Genomic DNA, 15,921 nt, shown 5'->3' with positions numbered 1-15,921 from the left:
GCATTCACATCAACTGCTCAATGGAAAACTCAGCTGAATCACAGCACAGCCAGAAACAGGCTGTAAATCATGGCTACAGCCATGAGGTATGGAGGGCTGTTTAACAACATAACCAACAATAAGATTCCTTCAAGATGGAAGCAAAGACTTCCTCCACAATGGAAAATGAATGGGTAGACAAAAGGAAAGACATCACCCTCTGAGTGGACTTCTAGCTCAAGTGAGACAAGTTTAGGAAATCCTTAGTGGGACAAGAAATAACCCTAGGGAATCAGCAGGTGTTTCTGTTGCTCCTCACTGAATTTAGAAGTAAAACAGTGCCATGCTTGGGAAGCACGTTTGTCTGGTGGTCAGCTGTCCTGTAGGACTGCAATTCACCTCTATCCCCTGTTGTCCAGTTCCTTGCTGGAAGAAGCTGAGCTTGAAAATGCTCTTGCTGCTTTAAATGCTTGAAAATATTTGCCTTAACTGCTGTGGTATAAACCAGGGGGACTATAGGGCAAATGCAATTATGTTGGTATCACTGGGATACTCAGGAGGTCTAATTTGGGTTGGTGTATTTGAGATCAACTGTGGAGATTCCTCAGGAGAGTTGTCCTTTTTGTAAAGATGGTAAGAAGAAGAAGATAAATGTATTTTGGCAGAACGTCCTGTCTTTGCAGTGTTTCCTTTCAGATGCTCTAACGACTCAGGGTGGACCTTGGGAGAAGTGGTAGGTTGAGACTTCTGCTGTTTCAGCTAAAAAGGGACAATTGTGGGACACAAGATTCCTGAGGGTGATGGGAACTGGTAGAGGAAGTCCTTTGCTGGGTAAGAGGCAGCCCTTTCCTCTGAGGCCAGAGAGGGAGCACATGCTATGAGGCAGGAAGCAACACCAGTGGTCACCAGCCTTCCTGAGAGACCTGTTAGGCCCAGGTCAAGGCAGGGGGACCCGGAGGAGAAAAAGTGCATTGGCTACTGTGAGGGGATCCAGCAAAAACCACGGGAGGAGGGGACCACAGGTGGGAATGCCAGCTTGTAAGAAGGAGGGTACAGTCCCAGAGGATTGGCTGGGAGCAGATGGCTTGGCATGGTGAAGACTCTCAGGAAAGAGTCTGGCAATACAGGATGGACAGAAGAGGAAGGCTGCAGAAGCAGCAGTGAGCAGTAAACCTGCTAAAAATGTGCTAATCCAGCAGCACTTCTGAAGAGTCAGGATAAAAAAAGTGCCCCAGGTGCTTGGCAGGGCGAGCGTGTTTGTCAGCGCAGCCTGCCCATCCCTTCCCATCTGCCCATCTCCCCAGCACTCCCCACTAGGTGCCAGTATAGGAGCACACCACGGCACATCCGCTTCCCGGAGGGAGAAAAAGGCATGGTTAAGACTTTTCAAACCTATATGTGCTTGAAAATGTGTTTTCAAACACACATGTGTTTGTAGTGTCCTCAGTTTTTACTTAATTCTGAATATAAAGCATGCACAGGGTCACCAGTAGTGTCTAAACCAATCCCCATGGGCACTATTGCTATAAGAATGTTAGGTGGATCAGGAGAGAGGGCACCCAGCTGCTGCAGCCTTTGAGTGGTACCCATTGCCCCTGGGCAATGCCAGCCCCAAATGGGTTGCCATGGAAAGAGCCTGTCCACTTCCATCCAGCTGAGAAGCAACAACACCACCTGATGGTACTTGCTGCTGGAAGAATATTTAATTGTCAAATAAAGGATTTTATCAGAAAACAACAAACAGGTTTGGGATCCTTTTTTTTTTATCCTTAAACTACCTGGCAACACTCATTGCTAAACTCCTACTGAGCATAAATAATTTTATAAACTGCTTTTGCTCTTCACTGCAGATGTTTTTGCAGTAGAAAGCAGGATGACACTCGAGATGGAGGATGCCAGGTGGGTACCTGACTGAACCTCAGAACTGAGCCACAAGATCACAAAACACATTGCCAGTACATTTCAAGTTTTTCTGGAAGAAAAGTTGCTCCATAACCTGCAGACCACCTCTGTCTGAACTCTGCACTGCAGATTTAGTAATAAAATTAAGTGAATAAACAGTGAATAAAGTAATTAGCAGAACAATTCTTTGTTACAGACCACTATGGGAACAAACAGTTTGTTGAAGCTCTAATGCCTGTCAAGTCTTAAATCTTCTCTCTGAGCAGAGGTTAAGTTGCTTTGGTTTTTCTGTTAGCCATGCCAAAATAAATAGAATGTGCTCAAGTGAAGAAAATAAATACTTGAATATAATGAAAAATCAATAGTACCCTTGTTATTTGGTAGCAGGTATACAGATCTAATCTGACAGGCTGTATTGAAAGTGTAAATGAATGCTCACACACATGTATTAGTAATGTCAAGATGAAATGTTAGCTTAAATCTTATCAATTCAGTTTATAGGACAGGGAGGAATTACTGAAGTAATTTTATCTGAACACCCCCCACACGCCACCCCATTTTGGAAAGGGTAGCTCTCAATGGAGTGTGTATTTGTGTGTGTTTAAAAATGTTCAGATTTCAGGTACCCTTCTTCATTGCCATGAAGCTTTTAGTATTGCCTCAACCTGACAGCTTCTCCAGTCAGGAAGAAATACTAACAACAAACCTATCTTCATGGAGAAATTTAAAGGAGTCTTTCATTCTCGGACTGATAGCATTATTCCCATGGGCAGAGGACAAAGAAATATACAGCTAAGGAACAATTTCATATAAAAATTACATCCCTTTGTCCAAAAGCCCTGCTATGTGTCATGCTGTTATGGAGCACATACAGGAACTGCCTCTGCCCTTTTGTACACAGCTGGCCCTTAGGCTCCATGCAGTCTGCATCGACCGGCCCCACTCATCTAAGAGAACTAGGAACTTAAAGAGATTCCAAGCTTTCATTTTCCAAATGTGTGTATTTCTAGTCCTTCTCCATAGCGAATGGAAATATTTTAGGAATGGCAGGTTTTTTTTTCTTTTGCTAGAATTAAAAATAAACAAACAAATGAACAAACAAACAGAGTAAAATACAGTCCTCCACAACTACAACATGGGCAAGGAAGGATGTAGTGACAGAAGAAAGGGGACAAGGCTTGCCTTGGTAGATCTGACCTGCCATCCAGCAGCCCAGGAATCCCCCAGCAGTGGTGACTACAACCTGGTTTGGGGGAAAGTACAAGATGAACAGTTTCACTGCTCCACTGCTTAAACTAAGGAAATAGCCTGCAGGACTGCAAATATTCAAAGAAGAATCTTTCCTATTATTTTTGGAGCAGCATCCTCTGTGACATGTGTAAAGTCATCACAACAGAAGGAATCCAGTGACAATGAAAAAAAGGTCACTAGGAGATTTGGTTTGGGAGGATTCACAAGGAGGGACAGGACCTTATTTTTGAGAATGTAGGCTGTGTCATCATGCACTCTGGCAGTCATGGCAGAGGCTGGGCTGTCACCTGGGAGGAGGTTGTGCAGTATGGTGTGCCGAGGCAAAGAGGGACAGAGAGACTTGAATTTGTCATGCCCATTCACAAGATGCTCTGCCGAGTTTTCCAGCACGAGCCAGTGGACCTTGTGTTTCCTCTGTGGGACACAGAGCTGATGAGGGTCTGAATGCTGCTGAGGGTGTTGTTGGTGAGGATCTGAGCTCTCCCAAGGCCCCTCTGTTATGTAGGGAGTGTGGAAATGGCTGCACCATCCCTTGGCTTTGGGCAGGACAGCTCTTCCTTTGCCTCTTGGGAAAGGGTGACTCAGGCCCATCTGTGCTTTGATCAGCTCGGAGCCAGCACTGGCAAAACTTCAGAGAGCCCTGGATTACCTGGGAAGGTGCAGATAGCAGGTATGGACATTGCTTAACTGCAGACACTTATTTGGTGACTAATTTAGGAGAACTATTGTCCCTGACTAAGGAGGGCCTTTCTTCTAAGGATCCCTATCTCATCATGACAGAGATTTAAGTTATATGGATGCTTTCTCTCTTGATTACTCAAGGAGCATAAGAACTGTCACCATCATAATGATCTCCTCTTCTAGATCTCCACCAAAGTGAGGGCTTACAGGGCATACTTCCCATTTTGTAAACAGGACAGGAAATTTTCTGAACATTTTGTATCCAGGCTTACCTGATCTGGAGCCCTTTCTCTTTGTTTCAGTGAAGCTTAGCAAACTATTATTCTTACTTGTAGCAATTATTTCCCAATAGAGGACTGCTTTGAGTGCCAGGGAGTCATCCTGTTTGCAAAGGGGATGACTAGGTTATTGGAGGCTATTGAACTCTCCAGCCTCATTCTGTGGAAACAAAAAGTGCTGTGGGTGCAGCTTACCTCTAACTGCTGCTGATGCACGGAAGCACCTAAGTGAGATGTGAATATTAACACTGCCACATCCATTGCTGTTTGGTATGAATAGCACTGCCTTTGCCACCTTTTTCATCTCCTTTGGTGTTTCCTGCCTTTCTTGGGAACATTCTTGGCTCTTTGTGGCTGACCTGGAGTGGGCCAGGCACAGGCTCTGCACTCCTGGAGTGGGCCAGGCACAGGCTGTCCCTCTAATCCACTCTTGGGAAATGGCATTACCCTTTGTGTGTGTGTGTGAGCACTCGACCCTGGAATTTTCATAGACTAGAAAATGGGTTAAATCAATTAGAGAAACACAAACTGCAATTGGTTTTGCATGAATCTCTTTGCAAGATAAGAATTATCTTCACTCCTCCCCCGTGAACAATAACTGACAGCATTACACTCCTTCTCAAATGCTTTTGATAGGTTAATGGGCCTATATTGAGAGCATATAATTGCAGCAGTTTTGGTTCAAGAGCTGATGTGATGGATTACACCCCTCTTGATGCTTGGGGTTGGGATACAATACAGAGAGGCTGCCTGGACCCTCTGGTGCCAGAGGGCTTAACACGGTATTGACAGGGCTGTGCATATTAAATCCAGATCAACCTTCTGAATGAACACAGGCACATCTGAACTTACATGGCTGGAAATCTCCTTCCATAGTCTTAAAGGAGTTATTTTTAGTAAATGTTGTTGAAAAAAAAGAAAGAAAAAAAGCCCATACTCTTACTTACTGCTGAGATATGAGCTGAAGGAAACTCTCCTGTCAGATCTGTTTCATATATGTTACAAGAACAGCAAAACAGAAAAGTTCAGCAGGGTATTTCTTTTTTTGTTGTTGTTGTGTATTTTTTTCTTAAATTTCTTTTAAATTTATGGGGTCTGACAAACCAGTCTGGAGGGTGCCAAGTCCAGAGGAGTCTAAAGGTATCCTTCAACATCGGGTGATAGCTGCTGATTAGTTTTGGCAGGAATGGTTTCCTGATGCTCTGCAAATGAAAATTAACAAACTCTGGGGCTCCTTGGAAAAAAATAATGCAGCAGTATTTCTTGCTTTAGAGGTCCATGCTGGGAAGTGCCGCTCTCCTAGACTCAGCTTGGGTAGCTCCACCGGGTAGTACCACACTCACTGACTCTTTCCTTTGGAATGAGCCAGGATCTTCCCAGAGCCAGGCACGGAGCAAGGTGGGGTGGGTAATACTTTCTCCTACTTGCACAGCTGCCAATTTCAAAAGAAATCATCTTTTTTTTTTTTTTCAGTATTTGTAAACCCTGATTTTTAAATGCACTGTAAAGTTAAAAGCTCATAAATAAGAGTACCTAAGACAGTCTTTCATCTTGCAAGCTCACATGGAGCACTTCTGTCCTTCAAGAGGCCTGATACCACATCCTACTTCTGGTACAAAGTTCCCCAAATCTGTCAGCAAATCTTTCATTCCTGCCTGACTTCTTCCTATATGGCCCTTCAAGAACACACTGGAGAGCTTGATGCAAGTCCAGCTTACATAAAGGGAATTGCTTTGGAGTTTTGCAATAGGCGTTCAGTGATATTCTCTCATTTCACGAGTTCACCATGAAACTTGGTGTGCTCGTCTTTTTGTGTCAAAGAGATTCCTATTGTAACCAGGGAAATTTTCTAATGACACCCTTCTCTACCCTTTCCTATCAACATAAATCTTGTTTCAGATAGCCTGATACATTTTGCAAACATGTGTACATTACAGTAACTTTTCTTTCTTACTCTTGTCAAGAGGAAGTACAGATCACATCTTCCTTAGCACCCTCTCAAAGAGCTGACAGAAACAGGCTAAAGACTTCAAGAAATCTGATGCATTTAAGGTTTTTGAAATATAGTTCTGTCCTTCATCCCAGTCCAGTTGCCCTGACTCTTGGTGGTTTTGGGATAGGCAGTTGTCTCTTGACACATCTTCAAGGCCTTCATTCCATGCCAGAAGACCAAAATTCAGAAATATTCATAAAATTAAATTGGTACTTTTCAGCTATGTCTAATGTACAAAATTAGTAAAATGTTGAGATGGAAAATGTGCTGGGGCCTTGCAGTGTGCTAGCCCAAACCATGATACTGTTTATGCTTCATGATTTTGTGGTATCAAATACAGGAGTGTTTTAGGACAAAACAAAGACCAATTTCAGAAAAGGGAAGACCCTGAAACCTGATGTTTCTGTGTTTAAAACCCCAAATTGTCAGAAGTACCCCATAAGATTTATTTTCAGAAGCTGTGAATCAGTTTTCCAGTTGAAGCATATAAAATAGTGCAAGATGATCTCTCCTCCTCCCCCCACCCCCCCTGAATTTCCTTTAATGTGGGTAGTTTAAATCTCTGTTCACCTAGTGAGACTTCCTAGCTTACAAAATCCTGGAGAATTCATACTGGAGAGAGTCATGCCACTTGTTGCTTTCTAGTATTGCTGTGAATAGTCAAAATCAGGAAATTCTGAAAGTGTTTATGTCAATTTTGTTTCAGTTCTGTGTGATCCCTCTCCATGCAGACCTTCTGACACTAACAAGTTTCTCTGCTCTCTAACCTGTTCTTCTGCTGCTTGCTATCTCCAAAGTCGTACTTGATGAAATTTGACATGCTGCAGCTATGTCAGTTGTATGAAGCAGGATAGTGCAAGTGTTTGTTTGGCTATTTGCACTGACATTAAGGGATGCAAGTCCTCTTTGGAGGACATGGGAAATGGTCCTCTGCGATGGAGAGCCCTTGATCTTGCTCAGATGCTATAAGAGAGTCTTACTTTCTGTTTTGTTTGAAGAAATTAAATACTCCTTTTTTCTCATAGTCAGAAATAGGCAATAATGGTTCTTACTATTCAGGCTTTGTGGTTCAGATGTGCAGTCTGCAGGTGCTTGAGTCTGATGCATTAGCAACACTCCCCTTACCATGACACTGTGTGCCTCCTTACCTTGTGGACTAGGACATGTGAGGCTATTTTCATAGATAAAGTACTTTATTTTATATAACTAATTAAAAATCGACTTTCTGGGAGAGTGCTGCCTTACTTTCCATGTTTAAGCCTGAGCCCCCTCCAGAATCTTGTATTCTCTACTGTGCTTTACTGTATTTTGATTAAAAACTCTGTTTGTCACCTAAGAGCTTGCTTCTCTTTCAGTTCTGAGATCCATAAACTGGCAGGATGTTCTTGCTAGGTCTTTGATTCTGTATCTAAAGAAAGCATGGGTGATAAAGGGCCATTGCTCTGGAGATTTTAGTATTTGTTGAGTTAAACATTGTTGAGCAGTCTAGCATCCCCACCCTTGTCATGAATGAATCTGGAAGGAATGAGTTTGAAGTCTTGTTCTGGTTGACTATAAACATTTATTATACGTGGGATGTTCCTTGTGGAGGGAGGGAGGGAGGCAGTTGCCTCCCAGATGAAATAAGAATTCATCAGCTTACTCACTTGGAGTAATTCAGGGTGCCTGGCACCTGCTGGAGCAGGGAGGCTGGCTGGCAACCATGAACCTGCAATCAACCTTGATGCCTGCCCTCAGTGCAGACTGTAAATAACAAAGGCATTTATTTTATTTTTTCAGTGGGGATGGGAACAGTGGTAAGAGTAAAAAGAGGGAATTAACACCACCATGTTGCTGAAAACAGGTGGTGGCATGCCCTCAGCTGTCACCATGGCCAGCCTCTTTCAGAGCTTTTTGTAACAATTTGTACTCAAGGAAAATTGGTTTGCATCTTCTCCCCTTACCTCATCTTCACTGTAAGAAGCAATGGGGGCATGAGCAAATCTTTACATGAAGAAAAAATGAAGCAGAAAATTGCAGAGACTGAGGATAGCCACTTAAATGATGTTAACTGACAAAGACCACCTCTTGCTCCTGCCTTTCCATTCTTGGCCCCTATCACAGCTATATCAAGGGATACAACCATGGATATTTTTATGACTTCACGGAAATTTTTCTTTAACTCAAACTTTGTTTTTCTGACATGCTCCTGTAATTGATGTTTTGTGCCCAGTTAAATCCACTAACCAGGATCCATAGTGCCTTTTTCACCTGTAAAGGGTGTGTATTTGAGCTATTGGCAAATAATCTTCAGTCAGGTTGTTAATGACTACAAAGGCTGTCATAAAATGCTCACCAGAGTCACCCATCCAACGTCAGCACCTTAGCTGGAAATTCCTGGTACTTATGGATATTACGGGAGTTTCACAGCTTTGAGACAGAGGGCAAGAGGGGCTGTGACAGTGTTGCTGTTCCTGGTGCCTAGAGAGATTTTGTCACCTGGTCATTCTTGGCTAAATCTCCCTCATCTTTTCAGGAAAAGTGAGTTTGAAGTCTTGCTTGAAGTCTTGAAGTTTTGGAAAGTAACTTGGAAAGTAACTTGGGTAATTTTTTTAACTTTGCATGGCCAGTGATTAGAAATCCCAAGTGCTAGGGATACAGCTAAGGACTCAAATTACTGGCTCTGGAATTGCTGGACCACAGAAACATGGGCTGCAGGTTCAGACTCCACTGACTCTACCAACGAATTCAAACTGCTTTTGAGCTTTATTTTCTAAAGTACTGCGATGTTTCCAACAATGAATTCAGTTCAAAGCTATTAGATGGACAAAGGAGGAAAGCCTTTACCTCTGAGGCTGTTAATTTCATGTTTTTATATGCAGATATAGATTGTTTCTCAGTAGACAGATACAGAACTGTAAATCACCCTATACAACTGTCCAGGTGCCAGCAGAATATCTGACAGTTAAATGACATGTGAGAGCTGGAGGACAGTGCCCAAAGGCAGAAAATTAAGCCTTCAATTAACAGGAGTCACTTTCCTGTGATTAGATTTTGTAAAGCTGTGATTTGAATCCTGCTACTTACTTGCCTGGGTGTGCCCTGCACTTCAAGCTAAGCTCTTCAGGTGAAATGCTTCTGCTCCTACAGTGTTTGGAGTTTGTACCTTCAACTGCAGTAAAAGGCATGATTCATGTTACAATTTAAAAAAAAACCCAAACATCAAGGAAATATATATAAAATGTGAGTGTTCATGATGGTAGAATTCACTTTTACAAGTACTTTTATGGAGAAGTGTTTATCCTGCCATAAAAGAGAGGTGCTAGGTGGGTGTACAATGAATTCTCAATTATTCACAAGCAGTTTATCCAGGTTGTGGATTAACTGTGCTGCAAAGGCCCTGACACTTAGCTGGCACTGTGTAAGGGGGTCCATCTGTACTCATGTGCTCAAGCACAGTGTTCCAGGATCCAGTCCAAAGCTTTAGTGAACTCTGTGTGGCAACACCTAAGTACGCCCTGGCTCCAGCAAAATTTATCCTTGTGGCTGCAGTGCTGCAAACATACTTTGGGTTGCACATTAGCTAATACACCCTCTTGGAGCAGAGTGCAGAAATACCTAAGAGATTGTGCAAACAGCAGGTTGGATCTGGCAAAGCCAAGGCTGAATTGGAGCTAATAAGTCTGGCTAAACTTACATTGACTCTTTCTGGAGTCAATCACAAAGCTGACCAGTCTTCACTTTCAATATGTGTAACGTGCTAAAAGACATACAGGCTGTGTTAGAACAGTTCTCAGGAGTGACTCTGTGCTTCCAGCTCTGGATGCCTCCCAGAGTTTGTCCAAAGCACCTATTGAGTTGAAACCTGGAAATGTAGCAGTCTCTTTCTCCTTCTCATCTCTTCCTCTGGCCCTGCTTCCCAGGTGGGGTCCAGTAACAACTCAAAATGCTCTAGCTGTGACACCACTGCAATTAGAACTGTGCTGGATACACAGTGGATGACATGGTGCAGTTGAAATGTGCTTATCACAGAAACACAGTTCTTGGGAAGTGACCATCTAGAGCCTGCGTCATCCATTCTGCCAATACAATCCAGCATATACCACCATGAAATGAAGGCCATGAATTTGGGAAAGTCCATGAGTGTGGGAGGATTTGACCCAGCAGTTTGCTAAAGCTAAAAACATTATGTTTTTCTCACTGCCCTAACTTAGCACTTTTCCACCTTTCATGCTGTAATTCCCCCTCTTTACATGGTAATGAAGGAAGTTAATACATCATAAAAATCTCAGAAGGAAAAAAGTCACAGATGAGTCACTGAAAATATTGATAAGATCACTGAATGAAGATGACTTATAGCTTCCAACCTTCCTGTTTTTCTATGCCCACTCCTCTTGCAGCCTCTCCTTGGTGTTCAGAGGGGGACCAGAGGGATTTCTTCACCTCCCTGTAGCAAGGACATATGCCAGAGTCACAGAATCCCTGCTTTGCCATGCCAGGATGTCACAAAGTCTTTAGCACCTACAACAGCTCCTGAAAATTCTCAGAGCTACTTATAGCAGCAACCAAAATGTCTTATCACACCCCTGCCTTGGTGACAAATTAAAACTGCAATTTGATTATTAACATCTTTCCAAATAAAGGCCTGGATCTCACTGCCCCTGCTGCTGATTGCAAAACTGGACTTGACTTCAGTGGAAGCAGATCTGGCCTCAAGGGTATATTTAGAAAAAGCAAGTAGCAGCTATTTTCCTAGTGTTTATTTTACATTTCAGGTTGAGGCATTTGCAAGAGTGGTTTCTGCTGGACTTTGTATAGCTGGGGTTGTGACTAACAATAATAACAGGCAAAGCTGTGACTTTGCCCCAGCCCCGGAACAAGAGGCCGCCTTGTCCCCAGAGTCATGCAGAAGGCACACAGTGACTCACACCCTCGTAATCCCTTTGCTGGGTTTCCCCTCACTCCACAGGAAAGGAACTTTTTTTGTCCTTCTACACTTGGTGCAGCCCGTGGTCCCAGCCATGCTTGTCCCATAGCTGTGTAGTGTGTTGGGAGTGTGACTGCACTGGAGCCCACAGGTCAGGGTGGTTAGCAGCCAAGGGAAGGTAAGCAAGGGGATCTAGTGGGAAAATAGGCTCTGTTTTATTCTGCCTTGAGCACAAACCAAACATGCATCATGGTGTAAGGCAGCACCTTGGGATAAGGGCCCCATGATGCCACAGCCTTTGTCACAGCTCTCCACAAAACCAGTGGCTTCAAGGTGCTCTGTGATTTCCATCCAATTCCTAGGTTTCCAGGTTCTGTACCTTAGTCAACTCCAATACACAAGGTGTCTCTGGGCCTTTTTTCTGTGGCAGTCTCATGCATCAGCTTTATTCATTCATTCATTCATTAAGAGATCTCCTTCCTTGCAGAGGTACCATCCTCAGGTGATGCTGTCCAATGGATCTTAGCACATACAGGTGTTGGCTTCCTGTGAGATTATGGCTCTGGAGCACTCACACAGGGGCAGTCTGGAGAGTATCAGTGTGAGACTAGTGATAGTTGTGAGAGGCTTGGAAAACTGGATATCTGTCAAGGCAGCCTGGCTGTCTCGCTCTTCTGTGTCATCTTCAGAGCATCTGAACTTACTGTTGTTTGGACGACAGATAAAATGGAGTTTCTCGGACTCTGTTTTTTTTTTCCAGGCAAGTGCTTTCTCTTTTTTCATACCTTCCACTGTTTATCAGCTCTACTTTTGTTTCTGATAGATTTGATTCATATTTAGGGAGCTGCCTTTGCAATTGAATTGGATTCCTTTTAAAGCTCCATGACAAATGTGTTAATGGACAGCTAGATTTGGAGGACACCTGTATTTTGCTCACAATAAAGTTCCATGTATTTTGCTCACAGTAAAGTTCCATGTTTTCTCACTGAAATGTTCATGGGCTGCTTGAGTGCCACAACCTTGAAGGACCAGCCACATATAGTTCCTTTGCCAGACAAACCCATGCTTCAAGATGGCATAACCTTTTGAGGAGATCAGCTTCTCTCATGACTCATGACCAATCAAGACTGGAGCAAAATCTAATCAAATAAGATACAGCTTCTTTGGAAAATGTTCAGCTTTTGCCCCTTGGGATAAAATTTTTGACTGTTTAGACCACTTAGGTTTAGATTCTTGGAATTCTTCTTCATATAAAGCTCTTAAAATCACATCATTCAGAAATTATGCCTCTGCTGCTGCTAACTAGGAAACCTAACCTGTGGGACAGAGGATATCTGTACCCTACAGTCACAGCAGTGACTGCTGTGGCATCTGTATACCTGAGACAGCTGCACAGCCCTGTAACTGCAGTGCCTTTTGACACCTGCATGCAAGAGGCAAAAATAGTCCTCATGTGTCTAGCAAATCCCTCACTGCCTGCTAACCCAATTCCTCTGTTTCGAGTAAGCAAAACTAGCCAGGGCAGCCCTTCTGTTTACCTCACTGGCCAGGAGTGTGCATGGTTCCTGTGTTGGTGGTCTGTGCCACGACTCAGGTGCCAGCAGGTACCTGGTGATTGTGGTTTCAGCACAAAAGGTTCACCTGCTAGCACGGGACATGGTCATCTTTTCTCAGCCATGTCACAAGGGCACACTTCTTTAATTTTCTCTCCAGAAGAGGTAATAACGTGCATAGTTGAGAAAATACTCATAATGTAAATCTCTAGGACTAACTAATTCAGTGTTGTAGATCATACAGACACCCTTTGAAAGTCCTTAAACACCACTTTTGTGGGAATTGACTGGGGGATTCTTCTTGTGCCAGCATCCTGAGTAAGTACAGGCTTTTTCCATCCAGAAAATTTGACTGTGTGTCCTGTCAAAACTGGGATTAGATTGCAAGTATGAAAATTCCCAAGGTTTGTGATTAAACCTCATGGGAAGCCAATGCTGCTACAAATTCAAATAATTTCTGAGGAAAAACATAAGTCTTATATAAATGTCCTCGAAGTCCACAAATTCAAAGCGACTTTGTGTGAAACCATTTCACCCTTCAGGCATTCTTGGCTGCCTGTTTTGCCCAGTCTGCCTCTTCCTTTATGCAAAAGCAGTCCCCGTGTGCCCTGCAGGAGCTGGGGGGTGGCTGTGGAGGGGGCAGCTGGTGGAGGGGCTGCAGCAGCTCTGTGAGCAGACCCTGCACTGTGGGATCCACCCCAGCTCTGCTGCTGAGGGCAGTGTTGGCTCACGGCGCACGTTATCTTCTCATGGAGCTCCTTCTCCCAGCACATAAACAATTTTGTTTTTGTTTAAAGACTTTCCCACACGAGTGTCTGCCAAGTTCAGAGGACTGCTCTTTGAGACTGCTCTTGGATTTTTTGGAAATGGAGATGAGATTATATAATAAATTCAGTTGGTCTCAGTGAGGCAGTTGGGAGATGCTGTTTGAGACTGTAATGCTGTTTGAACTGTAACAGCCAACAGAATTGAGAAAAACAAAAGAATCCATAGTGTAAGTGGGGAAGGAACTCAATTTTCACTTTAGTAAGTTTAATTTGGAAGCAGATTCACAGGCAAATAATTTACACAGTAGAGCTGAATGGATTAATTTCTCTTACAATAAATAGCATGTCTTTTTTCAATATACCGCTTGTTGTACACCTTGTTGTGTACCTATGGACTCAATGATCTCAGAGATCTTTTCAGCCTTAAGAATTCTATGATACAGTGTTTTTCAAGTAACAGTCAACTGGAGATTTAAAGAATTATTACTGCTCTTACTGCTGTGAAAATATTGAAATTCTTGTTGCTTGCCAATTGTCTGTGGGTACTGATACTTTTTGTTCAGCTCAGGTCTTGCTCTTCTAAATAATTAAACACCCCAAATGCAACAGTTAGAAATAATAATGTAGGAGAAAGATTCCTTTTTAAATTTTAACTCAGTAATCCAACATTTCCAGAGAAACTGAAATTTAAAAGCATTGTGGACTCAAGGAACTGGTCTGGCAGGGAGGCGGGCAGGCTGCATGCTGGAGGGGCTGGACACCCACCGTGGCTTCTCTCGGTGTTTCTGGTGGAATTGATGCAGTTGGCCAAACTAGCATTTTCTCATGGAAATGCTGCTGGCAGTGAGGCTGAAATGGGAGGGAGAGCTGTCAGAGAAGCATCCCTGAGAGAGGGGGAACTGCTCATGTACTAATCATCTCTAATCCTCCTGAGTAATGTGTCTTGTGGTCAGTGAGGGCAGGTATTGCTCTGCAGAGGGAGAAACTATGACAAAATGTACAGACAGCATGAAACCTGTGACATTGCTTGGGTATCCTCCTGTCTCCTTTTCCTTCGATATCTTTCTTATCTTTTTATGCTGCCTTATTGTTTCTTACATAGCCAGTCCAACCTCTCCTCTGAAAAGAACACAGATAATTAGTAAAATAGCAGTAGCAGTGATGGGAGGGCTTCAGTCTTATGACATTTTAGATGGTACCATAATAATTTCATTTTTTTATTGTATTTCTTATGCAATTAAAAAAATAATGATCATTATGCTACCATCTAAAATGTCCACAGGAAGAGAAATTCATCTTATGTTTTGAGAATTGAATAACTCTATTTGTGTACTGAACAAGGAAATACATCAGTTTAACAGTTGTCTCATAGTTAATTATTTCTTAAAATAGAACTTGATTCTGACTGCAGAAACTGTAAGGACTCTTGGAAGCTAAAAAACCTTGAAAATCCCCAATTAATAGACCATAAAACAAATGTGTAGTTAAAGTTTTTTGAGAGGTTATTTCAATTTTTCTATTCTTTCTATGTAACGAAGAAGGTCTTTAATTCATACTGCTGGACCAGGCTACAGACTGTTTATGGCATATTTCTTTAATTATTTAGGGTTTTTTCCAGTACATTATACTTTTTCCATATAAAGCTAAAAAAAAAAAAAAAAGAAAGCTGCTGTATTCTGAAAGATAAAAATGAAGAACCTGTTTATTATCATGGAATAATGGAATCACAGAATATGCTGACTTGGAAAGGATCCATCAGGATTATAGAGTCCAACTTCTGTCCCTGCACAGGACACCCCAAAAATCTCACTATGTGCCTGGAGTGTTGTCCAAATGCTTCTTGAACTCTATCAGTTTTGGTGCTGTGATCGCTTCTCTGGGGAGCCTGTTCAGAGCTCAACCACCCACTGGGTAAAGAACCTTTTCCTGATATCCAGCCTAAACCTGCCCTGACTCAGCTTCATGCCATTTCCTCGAGCTCTCTCACCGGTCATGGGGGTGAAGAGATGAGTACCTGTCCCTCTGCTTCCCCTGGTGAGGAGAAAACCACAGTGAGGTCTCCCCTTGGTACATCAAATGCCTTTTTACTGTTGTTTTCCTTAGCTGAAGAAGTGGTTTGGCCTGAATGTGACAGTGACACCTGCTCTTTTTATCTACCAAAAAAACCCAACCCCCAAAACAAAACAAAACAAAAAAATAACCACCCCCCAAATATCCAGGAAGGGCAAGGAAGGTAATCCAGCTAAGAGGAAGGGGCCAATAGCCATACCATCCCTGTAGCAGATTGTGTCTCCTCAGACCTCCTTCCCCCCAGGGTGATGCTGGGTCTCACCTCTTTCACAGCTAAATATTCCAACTCCAGAGCATGCCATCTCTGAGACCTCATGACTTAGTAAAGCAGAAAGAAACTTTTCATGCTCCTTCAAGCATCTGTAATCCACCTGTAGGAGATTTCAGCCACTCCAACTGCCTCTTCTGACTCACCTGGGCTCCCATTGAGGAAATGGGATTTGCTGGGGGCAAGGCAGAAGCTGTCATAGCCTGTGGATGCTGGTGCAGGATGCGTCCAAGTCCTTGTGCTCTGGCCAATCTTCATCCCCTTGCCTGCAGA

This window comes from Molothrus ater, chromosome 1, assembly GCF_012460135.2.
Source record: "Molothrus ater isolate BHLD 08-10-18 breed brown headed cowbird chromosome 1, BPBGC_Mater_1.1, whole genome shotgun sequence".
Lineage (NCBI taxonomy): Eukaryota > Metazoa > Chordata > Aves > Passeriformes > Icteridae > Molothrus > Molothrus ater.
The sequence above is the reverse complement of the archived record's forward strand: the minus strand, read 5'-3'. Positions refer to the sequence as shown.